At 37.7% G+C, this 16,340-nt stretch overlaps 1 protein-coding gene across 1 annotated transcript in view; it reads left to right on the top strand.

Annotated features, from left to right (window-relative positions):
- ADAMTS6 (ADAM metallopeptidase with thrombospondin type 1 motif 6) overlaps window positions 1-1,174 on the top strand; it is a 155,694-nt gene extending 154,520 nt beyond the window's left edge. Inside the window, exon 26 of the transcript XR_003532257.1 lies at window positions 1,164-1,174. The gene's annotated coding sequence lies outside the window, so the exon portion shown is untranslated. The remainder of the gene's footprint in view (window positions 1-1,163) is intronic.
- The last annotated feature ends 15,166 nt before the right edge of the window (window positions 1,175-16,340 follow it).

Genomic DNA, 16,340 nt, shown 5'->3' on the forward strand with positions numbered 1-16,340 from the left:
AGATTAACTCCATAGTTACAACATTAATTGAGATGAACCCCTGAAGGATTTTTTTTCTTTCATCTGATGAAGTCTTTCTTACTTCACATCAAGATTAAGACTCTTGCAAAATCTGTCTGGGATATAAAATGATACATGTAATACTGAACTCCTGTGGTTTTGTTCAGATTCAGCCCCCTCTCTTACTAAAACTAGCACATTCAGAACTGAATGTGAGGCTTTGCACTTGTGCTTGCGGCTTGTTTACAGCCTCTACCTGACTGAAACTGGAGAACCCTTGGGCAAGGCTCAGACTCCCAACAGTTAGCAGAAATTTTCAGTGACAGTCCTGCTGCTGAAATATGTAGAAAATGTTACACAAAATGCTACAAGGGGAATGTTGGACTGGTGATTTGGGATTTGGTTCTAAGTGCACTTATCACTGCTTTGTGTACTGAAACTTATTTTTCATAAAGGCAAACTGAAAATTCCAAAAGCATACACAAACTATTACTACTTCTTAACTGAAACTAGACAGAATGGTTGTAAGTAACTTTCTGCATAGTTTGTAGGGAATATTACTAGCCCTTGCTTTGAGAAGTATCTTTGTGAAAGGCTGAGCTCCCTTCCCTGTTGGATCTGACCTGTGCATACATAAACAGGTAGATGAATTAATGTTGCATGAGTAGGTCTTAATTTCATTTCTTTGTTACTCTTGAGTGAGTGATTTTGAAAATCATACTACTTTCTCCAAGGTGCTTTTTTGGTTCTAAATAGACCGAAATCTTCACTCTATTGAAGCAAATCCATTGAAGTAAAAAAGTAATTGACAGCAATAATCAGTTGCTGTTCTCTATGTGAATCTTGGACATTTTGACAGTGGTTTTCATAGATCTTGTTGTTCATGAGGGAACAGGGAAGACAAAGATAAGTATTTTTATTAAGATCATTATTTTTTCTTTTATACTTTTCATTTTTCTAACCATTTTCTCTAAAGCAGTTGGATCATTTTCACTGGCATATTAAGTACGGCCTGTTTGTCAGCAGAGCCACTCCTTCCAGATCTCAGATTGCATTACTGTCTTACAAAAAGCTGAAAAACCAATTGTCAAGGTGTGTATCTTTTCCTCCTACAGACAGGGACACAAAATGAAAGCCAGTCTTACCATTAGCTCAAATTCTAGGGAAGAGCGACAGAGGAAAATTCCTAATCTTGTTACTTCATATATTTCAAGCAGGCATTTTTGTGTTTTATGTAGTTAAAAGTTAAGAAAAGTTAAGAAATGCCAGGATTTAAAGTTGCTTACTGCTGAGTGGAGTTTATAATTTGAGGCTTGATGATGTGCTAAATGCAACAGTATGGCTTTTCGTTCAGAGCTGGCACATGTCCTGCTGGCTGAGTTTGGGTGGAATTTTCATGTGCCTGCCTGTAAAATGCCATGTAAACAAGCGTTATGGGGGGAATTTCCAAGAATGTGTAATGCTAGATGCACAAGAGGATGTTGTGTCAGTGTAATGAGATATGTCCCTTCAGTGGCATATGTCTTCACCCTTGCTCAAGGTATCCCATAGCTTGGTGTTTGGGGAAAAAAATATGAAAAAAAACATAGGTGAGGTATGGATTCTAAACCTCAAGGCAGATATAAAGGCACTGCACTCTGGTCTCCCACATCGTGGATGACAGTCTTAATCACAGGGTAGGAGATAATGATGCTATTTCCTTTGTGTATTGTTTGCAAATACATGTAGACTGAGTGCATATACCCACAAGTGAGAAAAATTCAACATCTCTATTCTGCAAATAAGCAATAACTTAGTCCCCCTCTGCTTAATGCATTTGAAGTGGTACACTTAGGTTTAGGTACTAGTTTCTTTAGTAACTGCTGTTTACAGAGATAGATGGGAAAGCTTCAGGAACTAGGTTTTGATGGGTATCTATAATGAATGCAAGCTTCCTTATGAAGCTTGATAGTAAGCTTATCCTGATAGTAACCATAAAATACTTCCATTTTTTTTGCCTAAAGATCAACCTTACGGAATTTTCCTGTGCTTATGTTAATCAAATGAGAAAAAAAATCTGTTTTAATGTGTTTGCAAGCTGAATGTTCTTGGGAAACTTATGCTTCATTTAAATAATGTCAGAAACCGTTTTAACAGGGACAAACCTGAGGATAAGCATTGTTTTGTATGGTTTTTTACTAGATAGAATATATAGAATATAGTAGCTGGTGGGGGTTTTTTTTTGTTTATTGTTTGGTTCTTTTTTGGTGGGAGGTTTATGATCTTCCAAGTCTCTCTCAGCTTCTCTCCCCTCTGGTGTAAGCTGCACACATTGGAAGCTTGGAAAGGAACAATAAAATTTGATGCATGTTTATGCAAAACAATTCATTTAATAGCTGAAGGGGATAATTCTGTAAAAGTGGCATGATTTATAAATCACAGGATCAGCTTTGGAGTTTTTGAAGCCTTAAGAAATGGATGATAAGAGTGCATCATATGGGATCAGAGTGCAGGACAGTTTGCACCTGCCGTTGCTTTTTCAACCTTTGTACTCTGTGCAATTGATTGCTCAGAAGCCCCTGAGGCTGTCCAAGATGATACCATCTGATCTGGTAAAATGAAGACTGAAAATTTCAGGTGAAAACAAAAAAAAGAAAAAAAATTGTCTGTGCAGAGAAAGTGTACCAGAAGTTGAATTAGTAGCTAACTATGCTGCGTTTAGTCAAAAAATATCACAGCTCTTATTTGGTTTAGATCTTATTGTATATAATCAGCAAGTGTGCTCCTGATGGTTGTGTAGCGCTTATAATACCAGCTGTGTTAATTTTTTTGTCCAGTCAATGCTTTCAAAGGCCATGAGAAAATGCTATGAATAAAAAGTGGAGAGCCTGTCCTTAGGTTCTTAGATTCCAGCAAGGTTGACTGTGTAGTTTTGAATATACAGTTATTAAATGACAGATGATGACTATTCTGAATGGAGCTACAAAGATCTGTCCTTATAAAATACTGGGGATGCTGATGTGGCTATTTTTTTGTTTCTCTTCTCACATCTTTTACATTTAAAGATGATTTGTATTGAACTTTGAGCACTGCTCTTACCCATGTGTCCTGACTTTCCTAATTCACTGCACTTAATCTTTTTTCCAAGGCTGCTTTTGCTTTTCTGTGGTAAGTATAGTTCTGCTGATTTTGTGTGTTAATTGGTATATGACTTTATATGAAAACTCTTGCTGTGATCTTGGTACATGGATTTAGTACAGAAATACTTTAGGCACTTACAGAATACAAGAAAAATGTGGTACCAGCTTTCAATTTGTTGGTGCTTGTGTGAGCATTTTTTTGTTTGGCAAATCTCTCTTTGCTTTTGGATTTCCTTTCCTCAGTGGATCCAGCTCTTTTTCATTACTGCTGTTGGTCAGGCTGGATGGGGCTTTGATTAACTTGGTCTAGTGGGTGGCATCCCTGTCACAGATTCATAGAACCCTCCTGTCCACAGCAGGAGGGTAAGAACTAGACAATCTCTAAGGTCCTTTCCAACCCAAACCACCTTATGATTCCATGATGTATATTTCAAGCTTATTTTAATTTTCTGATGATCAGAAATGTTGTCCATGTGGCGGTTTGAGCTTGGCTCCCTGCGAAGTGCCTAACACCGCGACAAAAGCTCTTCTCCCCCCCTTTCTTAAGAACACAGGGGAAGGAAATCAGAAGAGAAAAAGCTACCAAAAACCCAAATAACACAACCAAAGCAGTATATATATATATATTTACGTATATTACATTTATATACAGTTACAATACTATATATATATAGAAAGAGAATCCCAAACACCCCCAAAAAAGAAGAAAAAAAGAAAAAAACCAAACAAAACCCCCAGATATACGCAGTCAAATAAAGAACTAGCGAATGAAATCTCAGTACTTTCCTTGAGAAAACAGAAACGTCGCAGTCCACAAATCACTGCATCTCCCTCTTGAACTCGGGAAGAAGCAGCAGGCTCTCGACAAACCACAGGCCCCACACCCCCACAGCTGGAGGAGACACAGGGAGGCTGTTTTCTTCGAGTCCGCCAGAAGAGAAAAAGAACTCAACCCCTTCTCCCATTGTATTTATATGTTTGCTTATGTAAGGAATAGGATGGAATACTGGGAACACAGGTACTTCCTTAGTTTCAACCTGGTTGCCAGGAAGAGGCCTAGGCCAAACCATTACAGTCCATAATCAGAGGCTGACATGGTGATTAGAATAGCTAGAAGTGCCACTTAATGAACTAAATGTCTCACTGAAACTAAAATAGTAGTATTTGTTTAATTGTTTCACAATGATGAAGTGTGTTGGTCTTTTAACAGCACTTCCCACAGAAACTCTTTCCCCCTTTAGAAGAGATAAATTGTGTGACAAACTCTGGACAAGAGTGCACACAGGCTTTCTGATAAGAAAATTGAAGGCCTTTGAAGATTGTACATTATTTAAATATAAAGGCTGTCTTGTAGCTCTGCTTCTTCCCATGACTTTGGCTGTGCATTTCTAAGCTTCATTTTGCTGAAAATGTTCACATTTCTGTTTTGACAAAATATCCTCCATGCATAGTCCTCCAGTTGTATAGTACTTTTCTCTACCTGTAATATGAAATGGTATGAGAGAAGACTCCATGTGCCAGATCACATTATGGCAAGAAAATTAATATTTTGAGGGTTTTTTTTGGCAGCTCAAATTTTACACTCAGGACTCTAAGTGCACAAATAGAAAAGTGTAAGTAAGCATTTCTGACCTTCTGATCCTAGAGCTTTTTCGGTCTCTGAAGCTATCAAACCTTTATAAACAGAAAGTACAGATTAAAAATAAAAACTAATGTCCAGAGTAAATTAACAGCATAATTTAGAGGAATAATTTGGTGTAGTGTTTTGAGGGAGAAAGGGAAGGAGTTATACACATCCACTTATTGCGTTTTGTCTTTTGACCTTAAACAAATTAATCTCTTTAATGTTTTCCCCTTTTATCTCCCCTTAACCATGCAAATAACTTCAAATTATGGTGTCTGCATTTAAAAAAGTGCTTATTAAAGGCACTTCTGAAAGCATCCCTTCAACACTGAGTTGTGACTCATATATCTTTCAGTGGTGGTGTGCTGTTGCTCTGTAATCTCTGAGGATTATTTACATGTCTTCATGCCTTGTGGCACTTTTGAAATTTCTCTTAAGTGGCCAGATGTGTCAGCTGGGTTATTCAATTAACTTCTGCTTCTGCGAGGTTGCAGCCTGCCATTGGAGCAAACACAGTCATGCTCCACTGCCTGATGTACTCTCTGCACTTGGTTCTTTATTAGGAAGAACTGCTCTCTTTGAGTAACAATCACACAAATATAAATCTGGAGGAGACTATCTTCCTGCCTCAAACACAGATGAGTGGCCTTTACTACATGTGCCCTTTTCTAGTATTAGATGATCAATACTAAAGGTAAACATAATGAGTTTTGCAAATGTGAGTTCCCTGTCTTCCCTTTCTCCGAATTATTTCCATATCTCATGTCAGTGTCATACAAATTTTTTGTCTTTCCTATGTCCATGTCTACAAGTCAATGCATTTGTTCCCTGGCTCCTTCCTTCTTCTATTGTATGTGATAAGTGCATCAATTCTTTCTCCAGCCCTTTTGTAGTACCCTGTTCTCAGGAAGCTGTCATAAATCTTTTCTATAAGGTTTACAGTTCCCCTTTCTTCCACTGGGGATGTAAGTCATCTGGGTCTAGTGCTTTGTTGGCTTTCAGGATTCTAATTGCCTTCTTATAGGTTTTATGATGAGGATATATATTTTCAACAATTCAGTCCCCCAAGCCTAAGAAAACATGCCTCAGTCCCTAGGATGTTATCTTCTTCGCTTTTTTGTTGACTGTCAAGAACAAAACGAATTAGACCTGCAGCATATTGACCATCTATCACTAGTTTCCTTCTTTGATCATCTAGTGTTACTCATGTAAAATTTCTTTTTGTTTTGAAGGTATGCTTTTCTTTTTCTTTTTTCTTACTTTTTTGCTATCCTTTCTCAGTTGTTTTTCCATTTAGACACTGTCTTATTCAGATGTTATAATTGCTTTGGTTTCATACCATACCTCTTATTAATTTCCTTTCTGAGAAACATGAATTTCTGATGACCTGGTCCTCTTCTCCCTTGCCAATTCTGCTTTTTTTCCAGAATTTTATGTTTCACTGATGCGTGGTTTTTGCAAAATAGCACACATAAAGGTAAATCCTGTTCATGCAACTAAGTAGGGATCTATACTATTTTACCTGTAGCTATTTCAGTAATTCTAAATGTGTATTGCTTTGCAAGTGAACTATGTTGTTAAGTTTTAAAATCTCTCTTTATTGATTGCCTAGAACAGTAGGGCTTAACTAAAAAGGCTATTGTTCCTATCACTACCAAACAAAGAGACAATCTGCTTGCAATTTTAAAAGCTCTCACTACATGTTCTAAAGTTGGTGTACGGTATGTTTTGTTTTAAGTTGGTTTTTTGTGTATGGTAACACCTTACTCAGTGGGGGAGGGGGTATTGAATGAATATTTTCTGAATGCAAATGTCTGATTGCAAATGAATCCCACAGGAGGCTGAGAAACATGAAATCAATCTAAACAATCAGATTCTTTTTTGGCATATGAAAACAAAAAAAATAAAAGTAATGTAATGAAAAAGTATGTAAAGTAATGTAAAATTATGGATTGTAGAGGTTTAGTTATACTTGCCCTTTCTCTCTAATCTATCAAATCATGAATAGTAATCTGTTATTTGCAGATGCAACAACATTATTTGATTTTCAGACAGTTTCAATATCTACACATATTAATTGCTTTTCTAGCCTCTATTGCACTTTTTTTTGATAATCATATGCTAGTCCAGAAGAAACTGGGTGAAGTCACTGAACTGGTACCTGCATATGGTGGTGACTGGCCCCAGCTGGATGTAATTCCGTTCCCTACCACCCTCTGGGCCCAGCCATCCAGCTAGTTTTTTACCCACTGAATAGTGCACCCATCCAAGCCTTGAGCAGCCAGTTTCCCCAGGACTCTGTTCTTGTAAACAATGTGAGAGACTTTACTAAAGTCCAGGCAGACAACATCCACACCCTTTTCCTAGTCCACTCAGTGTGCCACGCTGTCATAGAAGATCAGGTTGGTCAAGCAGGGCCTGCCTTTCACAAACCCCTGCTGGCTGGGCCTGATCCCTTGGTTGTCCTACGTGTGCCCTAGTGATGGCACTAAGGGTGATCTGCTCCATAACCTTCTCTGGCACCAAGGTCAGGCTCACAGGCCTGTAGTTGCCCAGATTTGCCTTCCAGCCCTTCTTGTAGATTAGCATCACACTTGCTAATCTCCAGTCAACTGGAAACTCCACTGTTAACCAGGACTAATGGTAAATGATTGAAAGTGGCCAAAAGACGAAACAGAAGAAACCTATCTGAAAAAAAGGAAGACTGAGGAGAAAAGAACTTTTAGGGAAATTCTAGAAAGGAAGAAGGAGAGAGAAAAAATGAGGGAGAAATTGAGCTGTGAGAAATTAATTTATTTGGGTTTTTTCCCTTTATGTTTGTTCCTTTTTGCTTCTGGGTACTATACATAAGTCCAAATATACCTTTTATACTATAAAGAAATCCAGTAACGACTCCAGAATTCAGAGTATGATGAAAATTTTTCTGAAAAAGTGACTAAGACTTATTTCATGTGGTATTTTTTAAAATTTCATGCAGTAATTAACTTTAAAGGCTAGGAATGAAGTTTTATCCTCAGTAGCTCCTTGAAGGGGAGCTGACTTTCTATTCTACAGTTTCTAATAAGGTGGAGGGAGAACATAACTTTTCTACAGCAGCAATATTTTTTTTAGTTGGAAAGTTGATTAATGTGAGAATACATTCTGTGAGACCTTAGTTGAATTTTTCTGTCCTGTTAGCTTTTAAACATGTTTTTATTTTATTAGAAGTGCCTTTATTTCAATTCAGAGATAAAACATTCCTATGCCTTACATTTCAAAATTAATTTTCGGCACTACTGAGTGTTAATATGTTGATTATGGTGAAGAGGAGAAAGCTTTCTGTAATCTGCCCAGAGACTGTTTCTTCAGCAACCTCCAGTGATGTATGATGATACTCTTCAGATTGTTCATGAATGAAGCAAATGCATCTTAATATATTTTAATGGTACTTGCATTCAATCCATTCTGTGTATCAAATGGATTTAGAATCATAGAATCACAAAACTATTTGTGTTTAAAGGGACCTTAAAGATCATCTAGGGACACCTTCCACTAGACCAAGTTGCTCAGAGCCCCATCTAGCCTGATTTTGAACACCTCCAGGGATGGGACATCCACAGCTTCTCTGGGCAACTTGTTCCAGTGCCTCACCACCCTCACAGTGAAGAATTTCTTCCTAATACCTACTCTAAATCTACGCTCCTTCAGTTTGTCATATCACTATATGCCCTTAGTAAGAAGTCCCTTTCCAGCTTTCTTGTAGGCTTTCTTCAGGTGCTGGAAGGTGCAATAAGGTCTCCCCAGAGCCTTCTTTTCTCCAGGCTGAACAACCCTGACTGTCTCAGCCTGTCTTCACAGGAGAGGTGTTCCAGTCCTGTGATCAATTTAGTGGCTCTCCTCTGGATTCTTTCCTTCAGGTCCACGTCCTTCTTACATTGGGTTCCCCAGAGCTGGAGAAAAATTGGCATGAGGTTCAACAAGGCCAAGTACTGGGTGACGCACTTGAGTCACGACCACCCCAGGTGCTCCAGAAAATTGTCCTAGAACTCTGGTGGAAGGTAATTCAGAAAACTACCTCTAAATACCACAATAATGCATGATTATATGTCTTACTTTTTCTTATTAGAAGATGTGGTGTAATGTTTACAGCTTTCAAGACTATGTCAGTTTTGAAACTCCAAGTACTTCAGAATGGGTTTTAGGTCTCTAACAAGTCTAAAACTAAAATCCTGAGTTTGAGAGCTTGTCTTGAAATACCAAGTCAGTACTCAATACCTAAGACTTCCCTTAGTTTTACCTGGATATAAAGGGGTCCAAGTACTAAGCAGGGATATGCTCCCTTTGGATTCCAGAAGAATGAAGTGCTGTCTTCAAGTACTTAATTAAATTTTTGTTTGTGTGAATGGGCCAACATAGAGAGAAACTACAGATTCATTATTTTGGAGGTGAGTTGAACTGCTTTCAAATAGCATTGTCCCTGTCTGTCTTCTGCCTCCCTACAGCCTAAGAGTAAGTTTGACATGGATGCTATGGAAAAACACTTGTAAAGAGAAAAATGCCATATTAGTAAAATACATGCAATAAGATGGAAGGTCTAAAATACATTTTTCTGTTTGGTCTTCCTCACGGACAGATTTCAGCCAAAAAAGAAACCCCAAGACAAACATAGCTTCGTGGTAACAATAACTTCTAATATCAAGTAAGTAAAAATAATATCATGTTAGGTAAAATAGAAGCAACCCATGTATAAAGAAGTAGTGCTCTTCTGACACCTTGTGCTTTGCTCCAACAGGAAAACAATTGTTTTTCAATGGACAGCATCAAAGCAAAAATGAGGTGCAAGCAGACAGAAGAGATAAGTCAGTACTGTGTTTGAAGTAGCATGCAAGTGTTTCCAGCTAAGACAAACTGACCTTCTGCAATGCTCTTCTCAGAAGTATGGCCCAGACTGCAGCACTTGGTCGTGCCTGTGTTTTGCCTGACAGGTTCTACGTTTTGCTTGGGGGGGAAAGAGGCTGGTGATACAGCATGAATCCAGTTCAACCCTGATATGGGACTGCTTTCAATCACTTATGAAACAATGAATATTTAATCCTTCTCTTTAGACACGAAAAGATTTTCTTTTCTGTGAATCCTACTATGGAAGGTTTTAGCCTTGTTTGTGTTCCTAAAAATATTCTCATTTCAGAAAAATGAGACTAGTGTGTCTTTTGTAGGAGATACATCTCTCACTGTTGTTTGACCAGCTGTTTCTTATTGTTCTGGGAACAAAAATTTGGAGTCCTAAGGCACAAACTGCTCTTACAACAGCCACATCTGTTCTGATTAGGTAATGTCCACTGAAAAAGACTTGTTGAAGAAATGCAGAAGCCTTCATTTAGTCAGATAATATCATATTTGGGTCTGAGGAAAGCAGTGGCTCTGCTCAAGAAGTGTCTCATTTAAGAATGGTCAAAATTTTGAGAATGGGAAGGGATAGTTCTACCGAGAGCATCAACAGCAGAACATGAAGGACCGTGTTGATACCAAAGAGTAATCACATTCTATGATCAATATCTCCCAGGAAAAAACTCTCATTCTTTTTTACTTGTAACAGATTGCTCTACTAAATCCCAAGATTAGAGCATTATATGCAAACACTATTCCCTAAACTGGTAAGCCAGCAGGAACAAGGAACAGCAGTTGCTTCCCAGTTCAACACGCTTTTCAAGACAATATGTATTGTTTTACTTGGATTTTGTTTAATGAACTATCAGGCCCCATTCACAAAAATATGCCATTTGATCCTGAGAATATGGCTAAATCAAGCTATCTAAACTGTCACTAATTTGCAGAGGGAGGTGCCAGAATCAAGGGCTAGATTACAGCAAAGACTGCACTGCACAGGATCAATACAGTTGGACCTGCTTAGTTACAACAATTCAGATAGAATATGTGTTCTGTGTCCAGTATTTCAGAAGATGAAAAAGGAGAGATTCACCCCCAGCCTGACCACTTATAGACTCTGTTTTCACATGCAAGGTTGGTAGTCTTTTTAGAGAACATCCCATTATCTCACCCTAAGATCAGCTGGCTTTCACAAATGTGAAATGCTGTTTTACATTCACAGTCACCAGTAAGTTACCTCATACACTTATCTCCCTTCTCTTTCTTCTCTGTAGCACGTGGGCTTCCTCTCAGTGGCAGTACACTTGGCTAAAGTGTAAAGAACCAAGTGAAATCTGTCTAAAGAAAATTGCCAGAGGCATTTCACTGCCTTTGTGCAGACACAGCAGATCAGTTACCAAACGACAGATGATAACAGTTGTTCTGACACTTTAATTCTTTTCCTTTTCACTTTCTTCCTTGGTAAGAGGAATTATAACCACTCATACGAGGACATATAGGATATTAAATTATTTTGATTACTCTGTATACATGACAGAATTTGCAATGCCAACACAAGGAAGAAGCCTCTACAGATTCCTTTTATTTTCAGAAGGAGCACTGTAACAGACCCTTGCTGACATGAAAAGATTGAGAATACCTGAGTAGTGTTTACCTCCATCATACCATTTGTTCAGAACCAGAGCTGCCTTTTTATTCAGCTTCACACATTCATCCAGCCTTTTCAAGGAACCTGAGGCTCGGGGTATGCTAATTCTTGCTATTTGCAGCCAGAGGTTGTATTGCTACAGTTCATGACATATCTGGGGAAAAGAAATACCTGTGACTGGCTTATCAGACTTTGTGCCTCAACTCTGTGTTAACTTGGTTTATGCTGCTGCATTTAGTGAAGTATGAAAAGCATTTCTTACCTTACACAGTCTATATCTTATTAAGGATAAATTGCATTTCAGCAAATATTTTCTTTCCAAGGAGTAGAATTTTTCCCCCTCATACTATTCTTCAGAATATGATGAAATTGCACTTAGGTTTAACAGCATGACTTCACTTTTATTGCCCAGTTTCCTTCTAGTGTATGGTAAAAGGGCTTGCAGATAGCAGAGGAGTAATGTAAGTTTAATTGTGTGATGGTTTGACCTGTCCCATATGGCATTTTGATAAGTAATCTATGAAGTACTGACTAGGTGAAACTACAGCTAGAAGGCCTTGCAAGCATGTTGAAGAAAAAGATGAATTCATAACGCTTGCAACTATTTGATAAAATGCACCAAAAAATAGTGTGCAGTTCAATATGGATGAATACAAAATACTGCTTTTGGTAATAATCAATTGCTAAAATAAAAAAAATAACTGCTAACCAGTAGGATAATAGCAAAGAATTTGAGAATTATAATGGTTTGCAAGCTGAACATCATTAAAAAACCTGTATCAATGGCATCTATGCTTGTATGAATAGACAGAGGTGCTGTTTGTTAAGATTCATTCCTCTGTCCTTGGCATCAGCAAGACTTTAGTTAGACTGCTGTGTCCAGCCTTCTTTAGGTACCACAGGTAAAGAAGAATGCAGGCCAGCTAGGGGAAAAGCCAGACAAGATTAGTAGGGATGATTTAGAGATATATGCAGCATGCTTGTTAGAGAAAGAACTGAAATTTTGAAATTGTTTATTCTAGAAGAGAAAACCAACATGATAAATTTTTCAACACATAAAATATTTCTGCAACGTAGAAAAGGTTATTCATTCAGACTGGTACAAGAAGTTATAGGGCTTACTGCAGTAAGGGAGATTTAGGTAAGATTTTAGGAAAATATATCTGAAGACAAGGATAGTCATGCATTGGAAAAAAAAATGTTGGGGAAGTATGGAGTGTTGAGGGATGGAGGTTAGACAAACCTCTTTCTGAAATGATGGAGGTACTTTGGTTATGTCCTGTCTTTTTGACTTGAAATTATGCCAAGTGGCTATGTAATTATTATTTGGAAAGCTCAGTAAAAATAGGATGCTCTGTGTAAGCAGAGAGCCAAAACAGCATGAAAAGAGAAGCCTCAGAAATATGACTGAAGCTTCAGTCATAAGAAGGCCAACGAGCTGTTGGTGTAGCTTTGTTCTTATTAATTCACTGTTGTTAAAGGAGTCTAGACTTTTGTTTGGTCATGTTTGACCTTCATACAATATAATCCTTTTTCCTTTGTAAGCATTGCAGCCTGTATTCTCCCTTCCTGTGTTGCCTATATTTCTGAAGTGCAATAATTAGCGCATATTTATTTTCTAGTCTGTGAATAAATACCACCTCAGCCTCCAGACTGTCTTTTAGGATGCATTCATACCACTTATAAATGTGTACTTTAGGTATTAAAGGTAGAAATCTATAGATAACTTGAGGCACTGAGTCTTTCTTTGTGTGAGATGTCTTTGAACTTGCCCTTCAACGAAGAGTTTTACATATTTTTCTTCTAAAACTGCATTCCACACAGCGTGACCAGGAGTCAAATTCTATCTATCCGTAGCTGTGTGATACTGTATTGGCTTGCTCAAATGTCTCGGAATGCTTGTGGCTTTCTGTGGTCACAAGGGACCACTACTCCAAAAGCCATATTGTGGAAATAGCAAACAGTTTGTCACTATGGAAGTTCTTTCCTTGCCTCTCCACCTCCTGTCTGGAACGCAAACTAAACCTGTGGTCTGACAACTGGGAGACCAACTGATATTTATGAAATATAGATCAGACCCAAACACTAGAATGACCAGATGTGGGAGAACAACACTCCACTGTCTGCTGCCAGTCTCAGTAATGTAGCTACTTTGACCAACAGTTCACAAGAATATTCTCGAAATAGAACAACAACAAAAAAATGGTTGCTTACTCTTCTGTAGTTTTTCTCATAACGTGCAAAGTCCCAGATTTCTGAATGTTTTGGTGATGTCAGAAAGCATAGAACTTAAAGGTCACTGCAACAGAGGAAGAATGGCAGCTACTCCACAGTTCTGTAGAGTAAATAAATATTAATTTTCCATATTGAAAGCCTAATTATCATTGAATATTATGGAGTGGATATATTATGTACTATGAAGCTCTTATGCCATTCACTCCTACTCAAAATTCCTTGCTGGGTTTATCCAGGGCTATGAACCATGGTTCCCTGGACAAGGTCCTTACACAGCTGCAGTATTTTTCCAGATCCTTCCTCAGTCCATAGGGTCTCCTTTTGTGCTTCTGTTCCTCCAAATCTTAGTTACACTATCCTAATGAATCTGATGCACTGGGATTGTTTAGATGCCAGCTGATTTTCACATGCTATAGTATTTTGGTGTACATGGCAGTGCTTGTCTGGTGTAGATTTTGTAATCTCAGTCGCTCATAGCATGGAAATTGGGATCCTCAGATTCTGACTGCAGGCACGTGGCTTTATTTAAGGGATAATATCAGTGTCCTTGATTAGAACAATCGAATCACAGGACCAAACATCTTTTCCAGTTTTTAAGCATTGAGCTTTATGAAAAGGTAAGAATTCAATGAGAACTCCTGTTATTGCAATAGAACGCAACAATTTCTGAATCAGTTTATGTTTTAAACAGCACAGGTTACAGGAATCAGTACTAATATATAGACAGGTTTCACACCATAAAAATATAGTGCATTTGATCCATGATTTTAGTTTGTAACAATGATGAATTTGCAGTGCCGGTTTCAGCCATTAAAGAATGGTAGTTTGCCAGAAAAACTGTTACAGATTGATTAGAAATAGAGTCTACGGATGAAGATAATTTTCTAAGAAGAGAGCTTGAGAAGACAGAAACATACTTGTTTTTCTCTGCCTTCTAATTGCCTTCAGAAACACTTGGTCCTGATACTAATTTACTTTAGCTATGAAGACTGGATTGTCTTCACCTCAGTATTGTAAAAAGTTTTACATTGGAGTTCCTGACATTACTCTCCTACCCCTTCCCTGTTCTAAGACTGTAGCTGAGGATATGTCTGCTCATGAAGTCATATGCCTGTGTTATTTGAAAAATATCTTTTGCATTTTGAATATCCAGGTAGCTACTGAATACAGATCTATTTCTGACTTGTGCATTCATATTTCTGGTTAAGCTCAGGAATTCCAAAAATAATATCAGGGAGGAAAACTCAGAAGCTCATTGCTTTTGTGGCTTTTTTCACTGAGGCCAGTTTTAGTCTGTGTTGCCAATGATCACTCTGTACACTTTAGTTCTACAGTGTATACATAAGCTATGTGTGCAACAAATGATGTTTTCTTAGCCTCTCCATATAGCCTATTAAACAGTAGCTGGAATACTTCCATCCCTAAAGCAAAACCTTTGGCATAAATAATATTGTCATTTGGATAGGCTAGACATACTTTTGCAAAGTGATCTTGTAAAAATACTGTCTGAGTTATGATTGAGACTAAATTATATGACAGTGAGGCAGTATATTTTGGTCCCTCTAGTATATGAGTTCTGATCTTGTAGCAGTGAAACCACCTGAAATTAAACAAAAAAGAGTAGTGTACATCAGATTTAGATGTTGAAGCAAGCTGATTTGTTTTGTTTTGTTTGAGTTTTTTTAGTCTATTTGCAGACTTTTATGCAAATTCTTTGTTTGGCAAAGGCAAACATAGCTTACTGTGGTTTTCCTGTCTGATGATTTTTATATAATTTTTATTTTCTAAAATGTTATGAAACACTTTGAGGAGAATCTTTTAACTACATTATTAGTATAAGTAAGTCTGGAATAGCTGGGTGAGAATTACTTTTTCCTCTCTCATTTACAGATCTTCCAAATGCTTTTCCATTGTCTTTCAGGGATAACTTCATTGCTTTGGTACCCTAGATAACAACATCTTGCATAAGATACATATTTCTGTTTCCTCTCAAGGTCAATTGTAACAAAAACTATCTTCCTCATCTGTAGGGCAGAGATAGATATTACAGTTAAGGATCCCATTTACCCCCTCATGCCCCTGAATCATTATTCAGATGTTCATGCTCATTATACCATGTTACCAAGTTAGGACCAACTCACACTCTGTCATTTGAAATAATTCATGTGTTTCATGTGTAAACTTTTTGGTTTGTATATTCTGTAAATGAAAGGCTGAGCATAATGTAGCTGTAATGGAAATATTTTTTTAAAATTACTAAACACATACTGATTGCTATTTTCTGCCATTCTAGTGAAATAACCTTAGAGATGGAAGGATGCAATACCTGGTACTACGTGTCAGATCACACAGGCCATTCACACAGTGAAGAAATGGGAAAAAAATGAAAACAAGAAGAAATGGGGAAAATTACAAGGTCACTTCTGAATTGGTGTCTCTCACTGCGTCCCAAGACTATAGAGAGACTCAGTTCAAGCAAGTGAAAGAAGTATCCTTTGAGTGCAATGCTGTATTAAAATCTATTCAACTCAGAAGTTATGTCTGAAGAAGAGCAAATGTGATTTTGGAGCCAACTTTTCAAAACCTGCTGCAAAAGCACGATCTACCATACTGTGTTCAATATAAAGAGCTTCAGCTTTCAATGCTTTATTGCTGCCAAATGAAGCTGCCAAAACTAAAGGCTATCCTAGGGCTATTCTGTAACTGTGCCCTTTTACTACTACAGACAAATCATAAAGGGCAAGTGTACAGCTTAAATAACCTTATGAATATTAGGCTGGACTTTCAAGTCCATGATTCCCATTGACTTAGGAATATGACTGCCATATCTTGCTTTGTTCCACAGCTA

The sequence above is a fragment of the Neopelma chrysocephalum genome, unplaced genomic scaffold (assembly GCF_003984885.1).
Source record: "Neopelma chrysocephalum unplaced genomic scaffold, ASM398488v2 Primary Assembly neopelma1_97102, whole genome shotgun sequence".
Classification (NCBI taxonomy): domain Eukaryota; kingdom Metazoa; phylum Chordata; class Aves; order Passeriformes; family Pipridae; genus Neopelma; species Neopelma chrysocephalum.